The 12,032-nt window shown below is 41.6% G+C and overlaps 1 long non-coding RNA gene across 1 annotated transcript; it reads right to left on the bottom strand.

Annotated features, from left to right (window-relative positions):
• Positions 1-1,875: 1,875 nt before the first annotated feature.
• On the bottom strand, positions 1,876-11,351 carry LOC119889762. The gene is made up of 6 exons (XR_005442154.1): positions 11,137-11,351; positions 10,797-10,893; positions 8,413-8,498; positions 8,059-8,143; positions 7,619-7,652; positions 1,876-3,009 (listed from the first exon to the last, which is right to left on the bottom strand). It is a non-coding gene; the product is annotated as an uncharacterized LOC119889762 (long non-coding RNA).
• Between the last annotated feature and the right edge of the window lie 681 nt (positions 11,352-12,032).

Below are 12,032 nucleotides of genomic sequence, written 5' to 3' on the forward strand. Positions count from 1 at the left end.
CTGTAGTCCCTTACCTTCACCAGTTCTGAAACCACATGTGGTTTATGATGGAAGGAGGCAATGTATGTTTGCTGTCCTTCACTTGATAACTGCTTGCACTGATAGAGTGGCTTTGTATACAATGTGTAATAGGCAGTGCGAATTGGTGCACTCAAGTTTGTGTGTCTTATACTGCAACATACTGCATATTCTTGTGAGGACTTTGGAAAGGAGATAATTTAGAATCATTAAACTGTGTTGTTTTTAAAATGAAAACAATGGGATATTATTTAAAAAGTTAAGAAAGTTTTAGGATGCCATCACTTTCTTACATAAAAACTGTATAAATTTGTTAAAATGCAAAAACATGCATTTCTTTTTGTGGTCAAAACTTGTGTAATTCCAATAACAAGTCACAACCAACACAACCTACTCTTTCAGTATCAGTTGTCATTTAAAACATGTGCGTGAATGTTCAATAAGAGTCTGCTAGTGACTATGTACAGCTGTACTTAAGCACAGTGGTGGTTTGATCCAAAGGCTAATGTCAATGCTAACATTCTTATTTTTAGCAGGTAAAGCGTTTATCATGGTAAACATCTTGGGGTGTTAGCATGCTAACATTTTCAAATGAGCACTTAACACACTAAACAAAAAAAAAGTGAGGTTATCGATAAATTTCAACAAAACCCCAAAATGTCAAGTGTGGCGATTGAGAATCAGGGGATCACCAAAGTCATTACGATTCGTCATCTTGTGACCACAAATTTTCCTGGTAATCCATCTTTAATACTTCACGTTGGACCAATGTGGTGGACCGGAGTCACGCCATTACTGTGGCTATAACTGGTCCAAATGTTAAAGTTACAGGAATATTAGGCATTTAGGAAAAAAAAGATCATATTTTATTGGTCACCATTTTTTTTTGCATTAGCATTCTTGAGTATCCACAGACACTGTACTGGCCTTTGTGGGATATGTAGTATGTGATGGCTGAATGTCTTTTAAATAGGGACTGCCTCTAAAAACAGTGCTTGGGGATAGCCAAGGCATTAATAACAATTATTGGTGTTCTTTGGTTTCCTCAGACACCTTAAGTGTGGCGTATTGACTGCTATGCTGCAAAGAATGTTGCCTATTGATTTGGCCAAGACACACACCAATCGTGTCCTCTTCCTGTAATGCCAGAATTAATCCTTACATGCTACCAGAATAATTTACCTACCGAGACCCAGACACCGTTGACACCGCCTCACCACTTCTGCGTTGAGCTCACCATACGTGCTCGCAGATGCCTTCTGAAAAGTCAGACGAAACCAGGGCACAACCCAATGCATGGAATGACAGGATGCTGCAACAAACAGGAAAAAAGACAATAGCTGCTGCAACTTGTGAGACTTGTGTACTACCATGCCTGCAAGAGCAGAACAATCCTTTTGTTATCATTTGTATAAATCAGTAATTAAATTGAGTTGAGAGAGAAACCATTTTCATGAACTTGTTTTTCGTTTGTATAAAGTCAAATGGACTTTTACCAAACAAAACTGATACTATTTACTTCTGTTAGTAAATGTAAGAAATTTAAGAGTGTTGCAGCATGCAGTAATATTTTTACTTGTCCATTGTCTTATCCCTAACCAACACTTTGTGTATACTGTACTACAATGCTTGGTCTACCTCCCCGTGGACTGTATAGTTACTAACAGCTCATCCACTATTGCTTAGGGGTCTTATTTTGTTCTAGAAGAAAGACTTTATACTGTCAAACTCAGACATCCCATGTGATTGAAGGCCGATGGGCATGGAACTCTCAGAGCTGCCCTCAAAGCAGCAACAATGCCTGCTTTCACACAGCCAACTTGTGGTGGGTGGAGTGGAAGAACAAAGGCAGAGTTGTTAGGGTTTAGATGCCTTTATTATTCTTTTATTTGGCTGCAATTTCTTGTCTATCTGCCCATATTCATTAAGATTTTGGCTACATTGGCTTGTGGGGTCTGTGGTTCCAGGAGTAGTTAGGGTATGTGACTCAAAACACATCAAGCGCTACACTTTTCTTTTGTACAAATCAACGTACAGAAACGTAATCATAAAAAAAAAAAAATCCTTTTTAGTTCATTATGTGTGTCAACTTACATGTACTAAAAGCTAACCAAACCTGATGTGATTTAGGACATTTGAACAGAAAACAACAAATATCAGGGTACAAAATGGAATTCACTTATTCCCATGTAGTTCCCACCTATAAAGAAAAGTCTGGTCTATATTACATATCAAACCTTTTTCATTGAAATTTGTTTTTATTATTTTAATAATTCAGTGAACACATTTTAAAAGTATAATTATAGTCACATATGGCAATTTAAAGGTACTTCAAAACACATCGGTTAAGTCATCAAATTCTCAACAAAACTCAAGAAACAAAATAACAAAACTGTATACTTCAGTGACATTCATAGCTTTTTGTGACACCAAAAGTATTCCCCCCTACTAAAACACTTAAAAGGTGGGGTGTGCAATTCAATGTAATGCAAGTAATGTTACCAATAACTAGAGAGGATGAGACGATTCTCACAGCTCTTCTGCTACTACATCACAACAGCATGTCTTAACTAGAAAGTAAGCTGAATGTCCGTGAGCATGTAAGTAAACGTCACCTGACACACAAATCCAGGTCTGTGTACAAAACAGATTTTTTTTTTCAGCGCTCACACAGGAGGGACAGGTAGCAGACTGTGAGGAGATATTTGCTGAATTTCACAAAATAAACCGTATTGGATTAGAATTGCATACCCCACCTTTATTCATGACTTTAAAATAATTCATTCAAACATAAGCAGATCTCCCCAGCCAATCAAGTGATGTCCCAAATCTGTTTAGGTGCTCTCTCCTGGGCCAGCAGAAACTCTCCATCACCGCACACGTGGCTGCTGGGAACACGCGAGCTTGGGGAGGCTGGCAGCCGAGACTCTTCTCCTCCTCTTTGGGCTCTCTGCTTGACTAATCAGAACTCCTCTCGCAGTCAGAGCACAGCTAAAACACAAGAGACTTCATTCAGACAACACATGCAACATATGGATGATCAAAGAGCATTAAGGCTGCTTAAAACACGGCATGTTACAATGCACTTTATTGTTTTTTTTAAAAGTTTTTTTACAAAAACACTGGAGGTAATATTTTTTTTTTAAGTTTGACAAAATAACGCTGATGATGTCATTAGGTGTCTGATAAAAGACTATGCAGGACACAGTGTTTGAAGCTTGACCTATACTAAGGATGAATGGTCAGGATATCTGCTGTTTCAATTTTGACTTTTATGGTTGTTTTTTTAAATCTATCTCTTGGGAGGCCTCCAACTTTATTAAAGTACGATACTAAATTTCTGGAGTCCTCTTTAATCAAAAGAAGCCAAAGATCTCAAATGTTGTCAACTAGCAATGTTACAAGAAGTTTTCTAAATAAAATTGGCAAAAATTGAATAAGGAAAGAATAACTAAATACACTTCTGTGTCAACTTGCTGTACTACTGACCTGTTTCGGTTGGAACCAAAAAAGTAGAATTTCAATACCTCGCCTTAATCATGCCTCATACGTATTAGGGTAGTAAGCTCTGCCAATCACATCTTTTTGTGCCGTCACCATCACAAGTCTGAGTCTGAATTGACCTGCCATTGCACTGAGCAGGTTTCAAGCAGCTGCTGTGTCACTAAGGCATGGTCCATTTACAGTAGCTGGAGGGATATAATATTTACTGTCAGCTGGCAAAAATAACAAGAGCTAAAATCCTACTGTAACAATGCTGCCCAAATCCCCAATCAGCAATTGCTTGTTATGCTCTTTTCTGTGTCAAAACACTCCCTTATTACATGATTGGACAAAAAGGTTGATGGCTTTGTTATTTGTAAAACAGGCCTCTAACCACATGTAAATTGTAACAGAATGCAAATTTGCTCTGCTTATTCTGGCCGGGCTTCCACAGTGTCGCAATCCCTCTTAAGCTTCTTGTTGACCGCGTCTGCCAGTGTTGTGTACACAATTGGCTCCTCAGCTATTCCAACTGCATCGTTAATGTCTGCCCTTTTGTGCTGCTCAATTCCACCGGAATAAACAGAATCACACGTGCAAAATTCTTTTCTAACACAGATAATTAGCCGAAGAAACAATCCGGAGTATGAATACAGTAGTAATGTGCCTTGGTAACATTATAACTTTTAAGCATGGGAAAAGGAGGGATTTGAATGCCATGGGAAATGAGCTTATCAAATAAAGCTTGAAAATGTGCAGTGAATGAAATGAGTCAATCATTTTAATGTGAGATGGGAGCCCTGAGGAGAATAAATAAGGAATCGTCACATCATGCAGGGAGAACAAATGAGCATGGTACACAATTAGGCAGGGTCACATTCTGCCAGAGCTGTGAGCGTGGGATGGGCTAATGAGCTGTGTGAGCGAGTGTGTGTGTGTGTCTGTCTGTCTGTTTGTGAATGTGTATAGAGAAAGAGGAAATGCGAGATGAAAAAGCTGATCCCTAGCCCTCAAAATTCTGATGTACAGACTAAGACAGCCCGACAGCCAGACACACAAGCGGCAAGTCAGGCAAGAGACAAAGATGAAAATAAAAGGGGCTGGTGGAGGAGAGGTGGGCTATCAGTCGACTTGGCATCTGGGGCAAGTAGACATGCAGGCAGACTGAGCAATGGGCAGGTAGAGCAGCCAAACAGACAAAAAGAAGAGAAGTGCCTCAGAAGGACCAACGGCACAGAGCTTTCAAAGGCGACTCATAGTTATTAACTATTCAATCACATAAAGGAGAGCTGAAGGCGTGAAAGGTTGCGGACCGAAGCACTTTTGCTTCAGTGCATTAAGAGCCTGGTCCAGCACTCTGGCTGCGTGAAAGAGAAATAGATTGCCTCCCAGGAAGATGACTGCTCAAAGGAGTTGGCTTTTTCCCCTTAATAACAGCAATCTGCTGTGAAAATCTAATCCCAAGTACCATTTACACTGAATCTGGATAACTTCTGCTCAGAAAAGCGTACAATATGAATATTTCATTCCATGATATACAAATAAACAGGCGCCCCTCATCAATCAGGGGACGTTCTGAAAATAAGTGAACTGGAAGAGCAAATTGCTAATGAATACCGTGCTGCTACAAATTGCGGGTCTGTTGCACAACTGGTCAAAATGAAAATACAATTCGTCACGAGAGACATGTGTATGTGACCCATATGGTCATAAACTAAGAAAATCTTCAGTGAAACACTCACAATGTTGATAACCTGAATGACATATACACAACAACAAACCAAGCATGAACACTGTCCCTCAACTGAAGTAATAGCTCCATCTTTGGCATTAAAGTCAGATAGGGACGCACCCCTTAAGCCCCCTGCTCTCCTTCTCACTGGCCTAATTCCCCCTCCTCAGTGGTGGATGAGAGGGATCAGAAATCCATCCATATGCATGGCCAACTATGTGTGGAGGGGATGTCAGGTCTCAGCCTGGCCATCTATCTGAAAGTACTGGTAATGACACTTAATGAAAGCTAGGGAGCCGAGCTCCGAGAAAGCCGGTGCTTGTACTCCCCCAGCCCCCATCCAGCATTCAGACCAGGCCGTCAGACACCATAAATAAACAAACAGTGCTGCGTGAGAATAGATGTGCGATTTCCCTAGCTTCTGTCATGCCATTCCATCCAGTCCATCTATTTATTATTATTCCCTGGATTGCTGGTTTGCTTTCAGCCCACCTCTGCACTTCTGGCTCCCCTGCAAGCTTTTTGAATGTCCCAAAACATTAGCTGGACTTTGTTCCAGTCACCCTGTGGCCCTTAATGGCCTGGGTCTGCATCAACTCTCCACTGGTCTCCACAAATATACACACAAAGAGATAGACCACTGTAAATCCAGCAAACATTCAGACATGTCACAATCTCCTCTTCTTATCAATTACACTGCCTAATCCACTTTCTCTATTGAATTAACAGAAATATTATATATATATTAAATAATATTAAAATAACTCGACCAAACCCATTCTTTAGCAGTCGTCTTTTTAATTGAGTCTAGTTTGCCATACAAAGGAGCACTTGTGCCTGCAGTGATGCAGGTGTTATGGCTGAAGCTGAGGAGAGAAGAGAAGGGTGAGGAGGGCACTGTGGTTGCAGTGATGCCTGTGTTGAGAAGGGTGGTGAGGCTCAAAGTAAACAGAAGGAATGAGGGGATCTAGAGGCTCCTCTTAGCACAAGCCCCTAATCAGTACAGTCAACACATGGAAGATTGGGTTCACATCTTTTTCACCTAGCTCTCGCTCTGCCTTTGTCCTTCCACCACCAGAAGGTATCCCTTCAGTCAGCCCCAATTTCCCTCCTTTCAATCTGAGAGGATGTCAGATAGGAATGTGTTGCAGGCAAATGCCAGGTAACACATATCTGGCTTACTTTGAGGCCAGGTGGTGTTGGCTGAGAAAAATTAGATGGCTTCAACTGTGGGACACCATTCCACCAACCAATAACAATTTCCAAGCAACACATAAAATTCATATTTTATTTACAAAACATTTCGAGATTTCCATGGTGATGCATGGTGACATGTTTACTTCAAAGTGTCCTGTGTGGTCTCTGTGAACACTAACAGCAACTAACACTTTACCAGAAGAGGAGAACATCCGTGTCAGTTGGGTGAAAAGTTTGCCAGCTCCACAGACTCAAACTGTTCTGGGGAGGCGAGACCTCATCCTCTGCTGCCCTGTGTCCTTTGATCACTGACTCCCTTTGCCACCCTCAACATTTCCCAGCTAACTGCACAAATGTGTCTTCAGTGTTAACAAGCTTTAGCCATCAGTCGAGTCTGGGCCACACAGGTGGGGGATGGCACTAGCTGGCCAGAGTTGAGCAGAGGAGGTCATCCTGGGTGCAGAAGGAGAGTAGTGCAAAACATGGTTGTATGTAAAGGAGAGCTTCTACTTTGTGAGATGGTAAGAAAAATGTCCTGGGGCTACATTAGCAGCAGGACCCAGAGGCATAACCCGGTGGGTTGGGGGTCTGATGTGCAGGCCGTTCAGGGCTCTCAGGCTGCTGATTTCACAGCTAGAAAACACAGGCCATTAGCCACAAAAACACACTGAGGCCTATGCTAATCCCAGAACAAGCAAAATCAACATGACAGCCAATAAAATCCTGGGAGTTATGCAGCAGCTTTGCTTTTCAGTGATACTGTCTGTGATGTTCTGGTGAGTGTTTGTATTGACCCGTGTTTCAGATGAGCCACTCCAGAAACACTCACGCTCTGTCTGAAAGCTCACTGCTTTGACACAGACACTGTCTCTGGAGTCGGCCGGAGCAAAAGCAGAGGACATGTAGTCACAGAGAGGGGCGCGTGTAGATTTGCAGCCTCTTTCGGAAGAGAACTGGTGTCTTCGCCAGGACTATGATAGTTTAACAGAGTAGAATGATCAGAGACAAAGTCAAGAAATCATTTACTGTCTCAGGTCAGAGTCTGCAAACTAGTAAAATTGTCAAAGGATTGCAGAGGAGAGGAACCTACTAATAACGCTGATTTGACTGTGTCTTTGGCAGGAATTAGTTATGCACATTTTCTATTGTCATTCTTAAATCTCACACAGTGCTGAGCTTCACACTTACACTTCACACTTGAGGGCAGTTCCTGGGTCAGGACCTATATGCCAAATATAAAGTTAGTTATACCCTATATTAACATGACTGAAATGTTTTGGGTATTTAATTCACACAAAAAACACATGGGAGAGACCCATTATAATGAATGAATAGTGGTGGATACGTGATGCTGTTTTCTAGGTAAATGATTTCTGGAAAACTTCACATAAAGCATATATCTAAACAAAAATATATTATTTTTCAATACAGAAAAAGTGTATTTTTAACATAAAAAACTAAACATTAAAATACTATTTTCATATAACCACTTACATCATGCACCTGGCAATTTAAGGCTTCTTTAAGGTTTTTGTTTATGTGATAACCAAACATACATACAATGAAAAATGAATGTAAAAATTACAGAACAATACTTGTAGATTTATTCCAGTGACGTCCCTCTATACCTGAATCTTCTCCTCTTCAATCCTCTTCTTGTCAACCTCAGCTTTATGTCTCCTGACCTCAATTTGCAGGTGGATTCATGTGTGCCTGTACACACACACACTGAATTTCACACACTGTTGCATTTGAGAGTAAAGCCCATAAATATAACTCTCATGTCCACTCTTTCTTAGCAGAGATGGATGATCCTCCTACTTTGCTCTTATATTTTCAGTGCCAGTTATTCATTTGCTTGCCTGCAGCTATGTAGGGATATGATAAAATGTACATTAGCTATTGTTGGGATAGAAACCAATTATTGTGCAAGTGCAGAGAGACCTCAGCAGTAGTGTGGTGTGTATTAAGGCATTACTTACTGTATGTTCCAGGAACGACTGGTTGACAATTGAGAGCATCTTGTGGACATAAGCTGCCTGACTGAACAAAAAACCTCCACCTTGTACTGGGACAGAGCATGAGGAAGAGAGAGAGATGGGGAGTAAAGGACAAAAGCAGTGAGAGGGAAGTAAAATATTTAAAAAATCCCATATCTACAGCAAACTGTTTGTGTCAATACCTCAGCTGTAGCTTTACTGAATTTACAGACAAGCTTAGAGTAAAAAGCCTAAAAGGAAGAGACACAGGGACACTAAGAAGCAAGGAAAAACTATTATGGTAAATGATGGTGTTAGACTGATAAGGCATGTGTTTTTATTTAACCTGGACTCTCTTAAAGTCATAGCTCGTCATAGGTCTTAAATGCTTCCAAGCCAAGATATTGCCAAAGCCATTAACACTACCTACTAGCTCCTCCCTTTGTCAGGTGAAGAAGCAATTTTTAATAATGATTATGCATTTGCTTGACTTAGCATTTCACTCAATATCATAGTTTGCTATAGCTAGTCAGGGTAAGGATCTCTCTCTCTCTCTCTCTCTCTCTCTCTGAGGCTGCAACCTAATGAAATCCCCCTTCTGTGTTCTGTGAGACATTGGATGGCTTTCAAAAATATAATTTTCTTGTACACTTATTTCATCAACTTGCTTTGAAAAAAGGAATTTAGGACATGATAAAAATCGGTCAGCTTGTCAATGGCCACCTTGCTGTGTCACTCGTTTCCCCAGCTTCAGCCTCACAGCCATTTCCTGCTAGTGAGGGAGACAAAGGCTATGAGCACACCACCGCCATCACAGTGACCTTTCCACAAGCCCAGGGAGCACGCAATGCAGAGGAGAGGCAATAAAAGTAATGAAAGAAGCAAAGGCAATTAAAGTGGTGTGTGTGAGGGGAGCGTGGCGGAGATGAGCCTAACTGGAGGCGGCCCTGGAATGCACTACAGCTCCATATCCCCCATAATCCCTATGTGATCGCAGAGCAACCCTGGTGTGCTCCCAGTCTGATCATCCTCTCACAGCATTCACCAGTTAATCCGTGCAAAAGGACAGCCATGTACACACACACACACACACACGCGCGCACGCGTGTATTAAAGCCATTCATAGATAGATACACACATCTCTGCACACCCTGCTGGAGTAATTATTATAGGCTGCATACAATATTTACCGCATGACAAAGTGAGGAAACTACTAAAGTAAATTACCAAACAAAAACACATTCAGGCATACACACACGCTCACACATGTTCAGTTCTAGAAAATTAGTTGCTCTCCTCCCGCCCTCTGCAGAGCAGTGTTTCCTTGCAGCCAGTGAGAATCATTAATGCCCTTCCTCTGATGCAGCCACACAACCAACAGCAATTATTTCTAAAAGCAAAAAGTGAAAACAGACAGCGAACGCGCAAATATACACGGCACATAATCATTATTTTTTTGTTAGGCCGGCTGTGTGGGGGTTGAGGAGGTGGCAGCAGTTTGGACTTCATTTTCTCTTGCGGAGTTTACTGACCGCAAAATGACAAGGATGCTTTTCCTAAACCAATTAAGAGGCTGCGGTGCTGCTGTTACCATGTGACATTGACAGCACTTACGGAGGCTGACACCGGGCCTCAGAGATGAGCCAGAGATGCGCTCTTGGCTCATGAGTCAGCACGCATGCGCGCACACACGCACAGGAAAATACACGTCACATATATCAATAAAAGGAATGGCACTGTAGATCACATAGCAAGTAACAATGTATACAGCAGGAGCTCTAGACCAAAACAAATATATAACTAACAATATACTAATACTTGAGGTCCGCAGTATTGAGGTCTGTGAGTGGCTACAATAAAATAAAACTATCCAGCTTGAAATAGAAAGCATTAAATACTACTGCACACCCAGGCCATGAGTCTGGACCTCATTATCTAATCAGCTTTAGAAATACACAGAAAGGGCAAAGCTACAAGTTTCCCCTTTTTTTGACAACAGAATCTGATCTTGCCTGTAGTGTACAATTAGTGAAGAGTGTGACCTCTAGAGGTTATGACTCTTCTTGAGAAAAGGCTGCATGGTCAACGCTAATGACCAGAATGCTCTGTGAAAGAGCTAGCACTGTGCCCCTTCTCTGCTCTGGCTATCTTTAACTAATACCCACTGTTGCGAAAGGAGATGAGACTCATTTTCCTTCCTATTACAGAGCACTCACATCATAGTGGTGCTCGGGGCTTGCAGGGCACTGGCTGGTCAAAGTGCCGCTTAAAGAGGGGAGAGCTGGTGGGTAACTAGGCCTCATCAGTATCAACTGTGGTCCTTGCTGCTCAGATGCTGGGAGCAGTTTTGGGCGACAGGAAGTGCATATTCTGAATCTGCAGCTCACCACATGAGTGTCAGCAAGTGGCCTGTAGTCTGATCCTCTCCTTTAGTGCTTAGTCCTCTCCTGCTGTCCTTCCCTTTGTAAGCTGGAAACAACTATGCTGCAGATGGGACATAACACAGAGAAGACTTGCCACCTTACAATTACTCTCTGCTGCAGCACACATATAGCAAAACAAGATTATATTTTTCAATCAACAAAATGCAATGTGAGTGAACAGAAGAACAATCTAAATTAAATCAATATTTGGTGTGACTACCTTCTGCCTTAGCATAAATTCTTTTAGGTAAACTTGCACATATTTTTTGAAGGAACTCGGCTGGTAGATATCTTGGAGAACTACCCAGAGTTCTTCTGTGGAGTTAGGCAGCCTCAGTTGCTTCTCTCTCTTCATGTAATTCCAGACAGACTCGATGATGTTGAGATCAGGACTCTGTGGGGGCCAAACCATCACTTTTAGTACACCTTGTTCTTCTTTACGCTGAAGATAGTTCTTAATGATTTTCGCTGTATGCTTGGGGTCGTTGTCATGTTGCAGAATAAATTTGGGGCCAATCAGATGCCTCCCTGATGGTACTGCATGGTGTATATGTATCTGCCTGTACTTCACAGCACTGAGGACACCATAAATTCTGAGCACCTGCTTACATTTTTCTGCACCCCAGTTCCTGTGTTTCTATATAGTTGAGTCGATGATTGTTGGTTCAACCTACATGTTGAATTGGTGATCAACAGCACCTGTTTGGTATAATTGTACACCTGACAATATGCCTACAAAATCCCTGACTTTTGTTAAGGCTGTGTTGAGGAAGGCCAAGCCATGTCCCATATGTAGATGGGTGGCAAAGAAAAAACAACATAAAGCATCTTACTGAAGTGTTAAGTCATCACAAGCTGCCAAAACAGCTTCAGTGCACCTTGGCATAGATTGTACTGTTTCTGGAAAAACAGTTGGTGCCGCTCTAACACGCTGCTCAAAGTCCCCCACAGGTGCTCAGTTGGGTTGAAATATTGTCACTGCAGAAGCCATACCACATGGTTTTCAAAATTCAAAATTCAGTGCCCTTTGTCCCCTGTATGGCGACTTCTTCTACATTTGGTATGTTCCTCCACTAAGTTACTCAGGATTTTCCTTTAATTTATCACCCATCTGAAGCTCATGAAGACAATTCCTACATGAAGGAGCTGAAACTCCAACAATACTAGTAGTAGTTGCACTCTAACTGCCTCTTTGCTCTC

This window comes from Micropterus salmoides, unplaced genomic scaffold (genome assembly GCF_014851395.1).
Source record: "Micropterus salmoides isolate LMB-PRFRI ecotype aquatic unplaced genomic scaffold, ASM1485139v1 Ms_hic_scaffold_6, whole genome shotgun sequence".
Taxonomy (NCBI): Eukaryota; Metazoa; Chordata; class Actinopteri; order Centrarchiformes; family Centrarchidae; genus Micropterus; species Micropterus salmoides.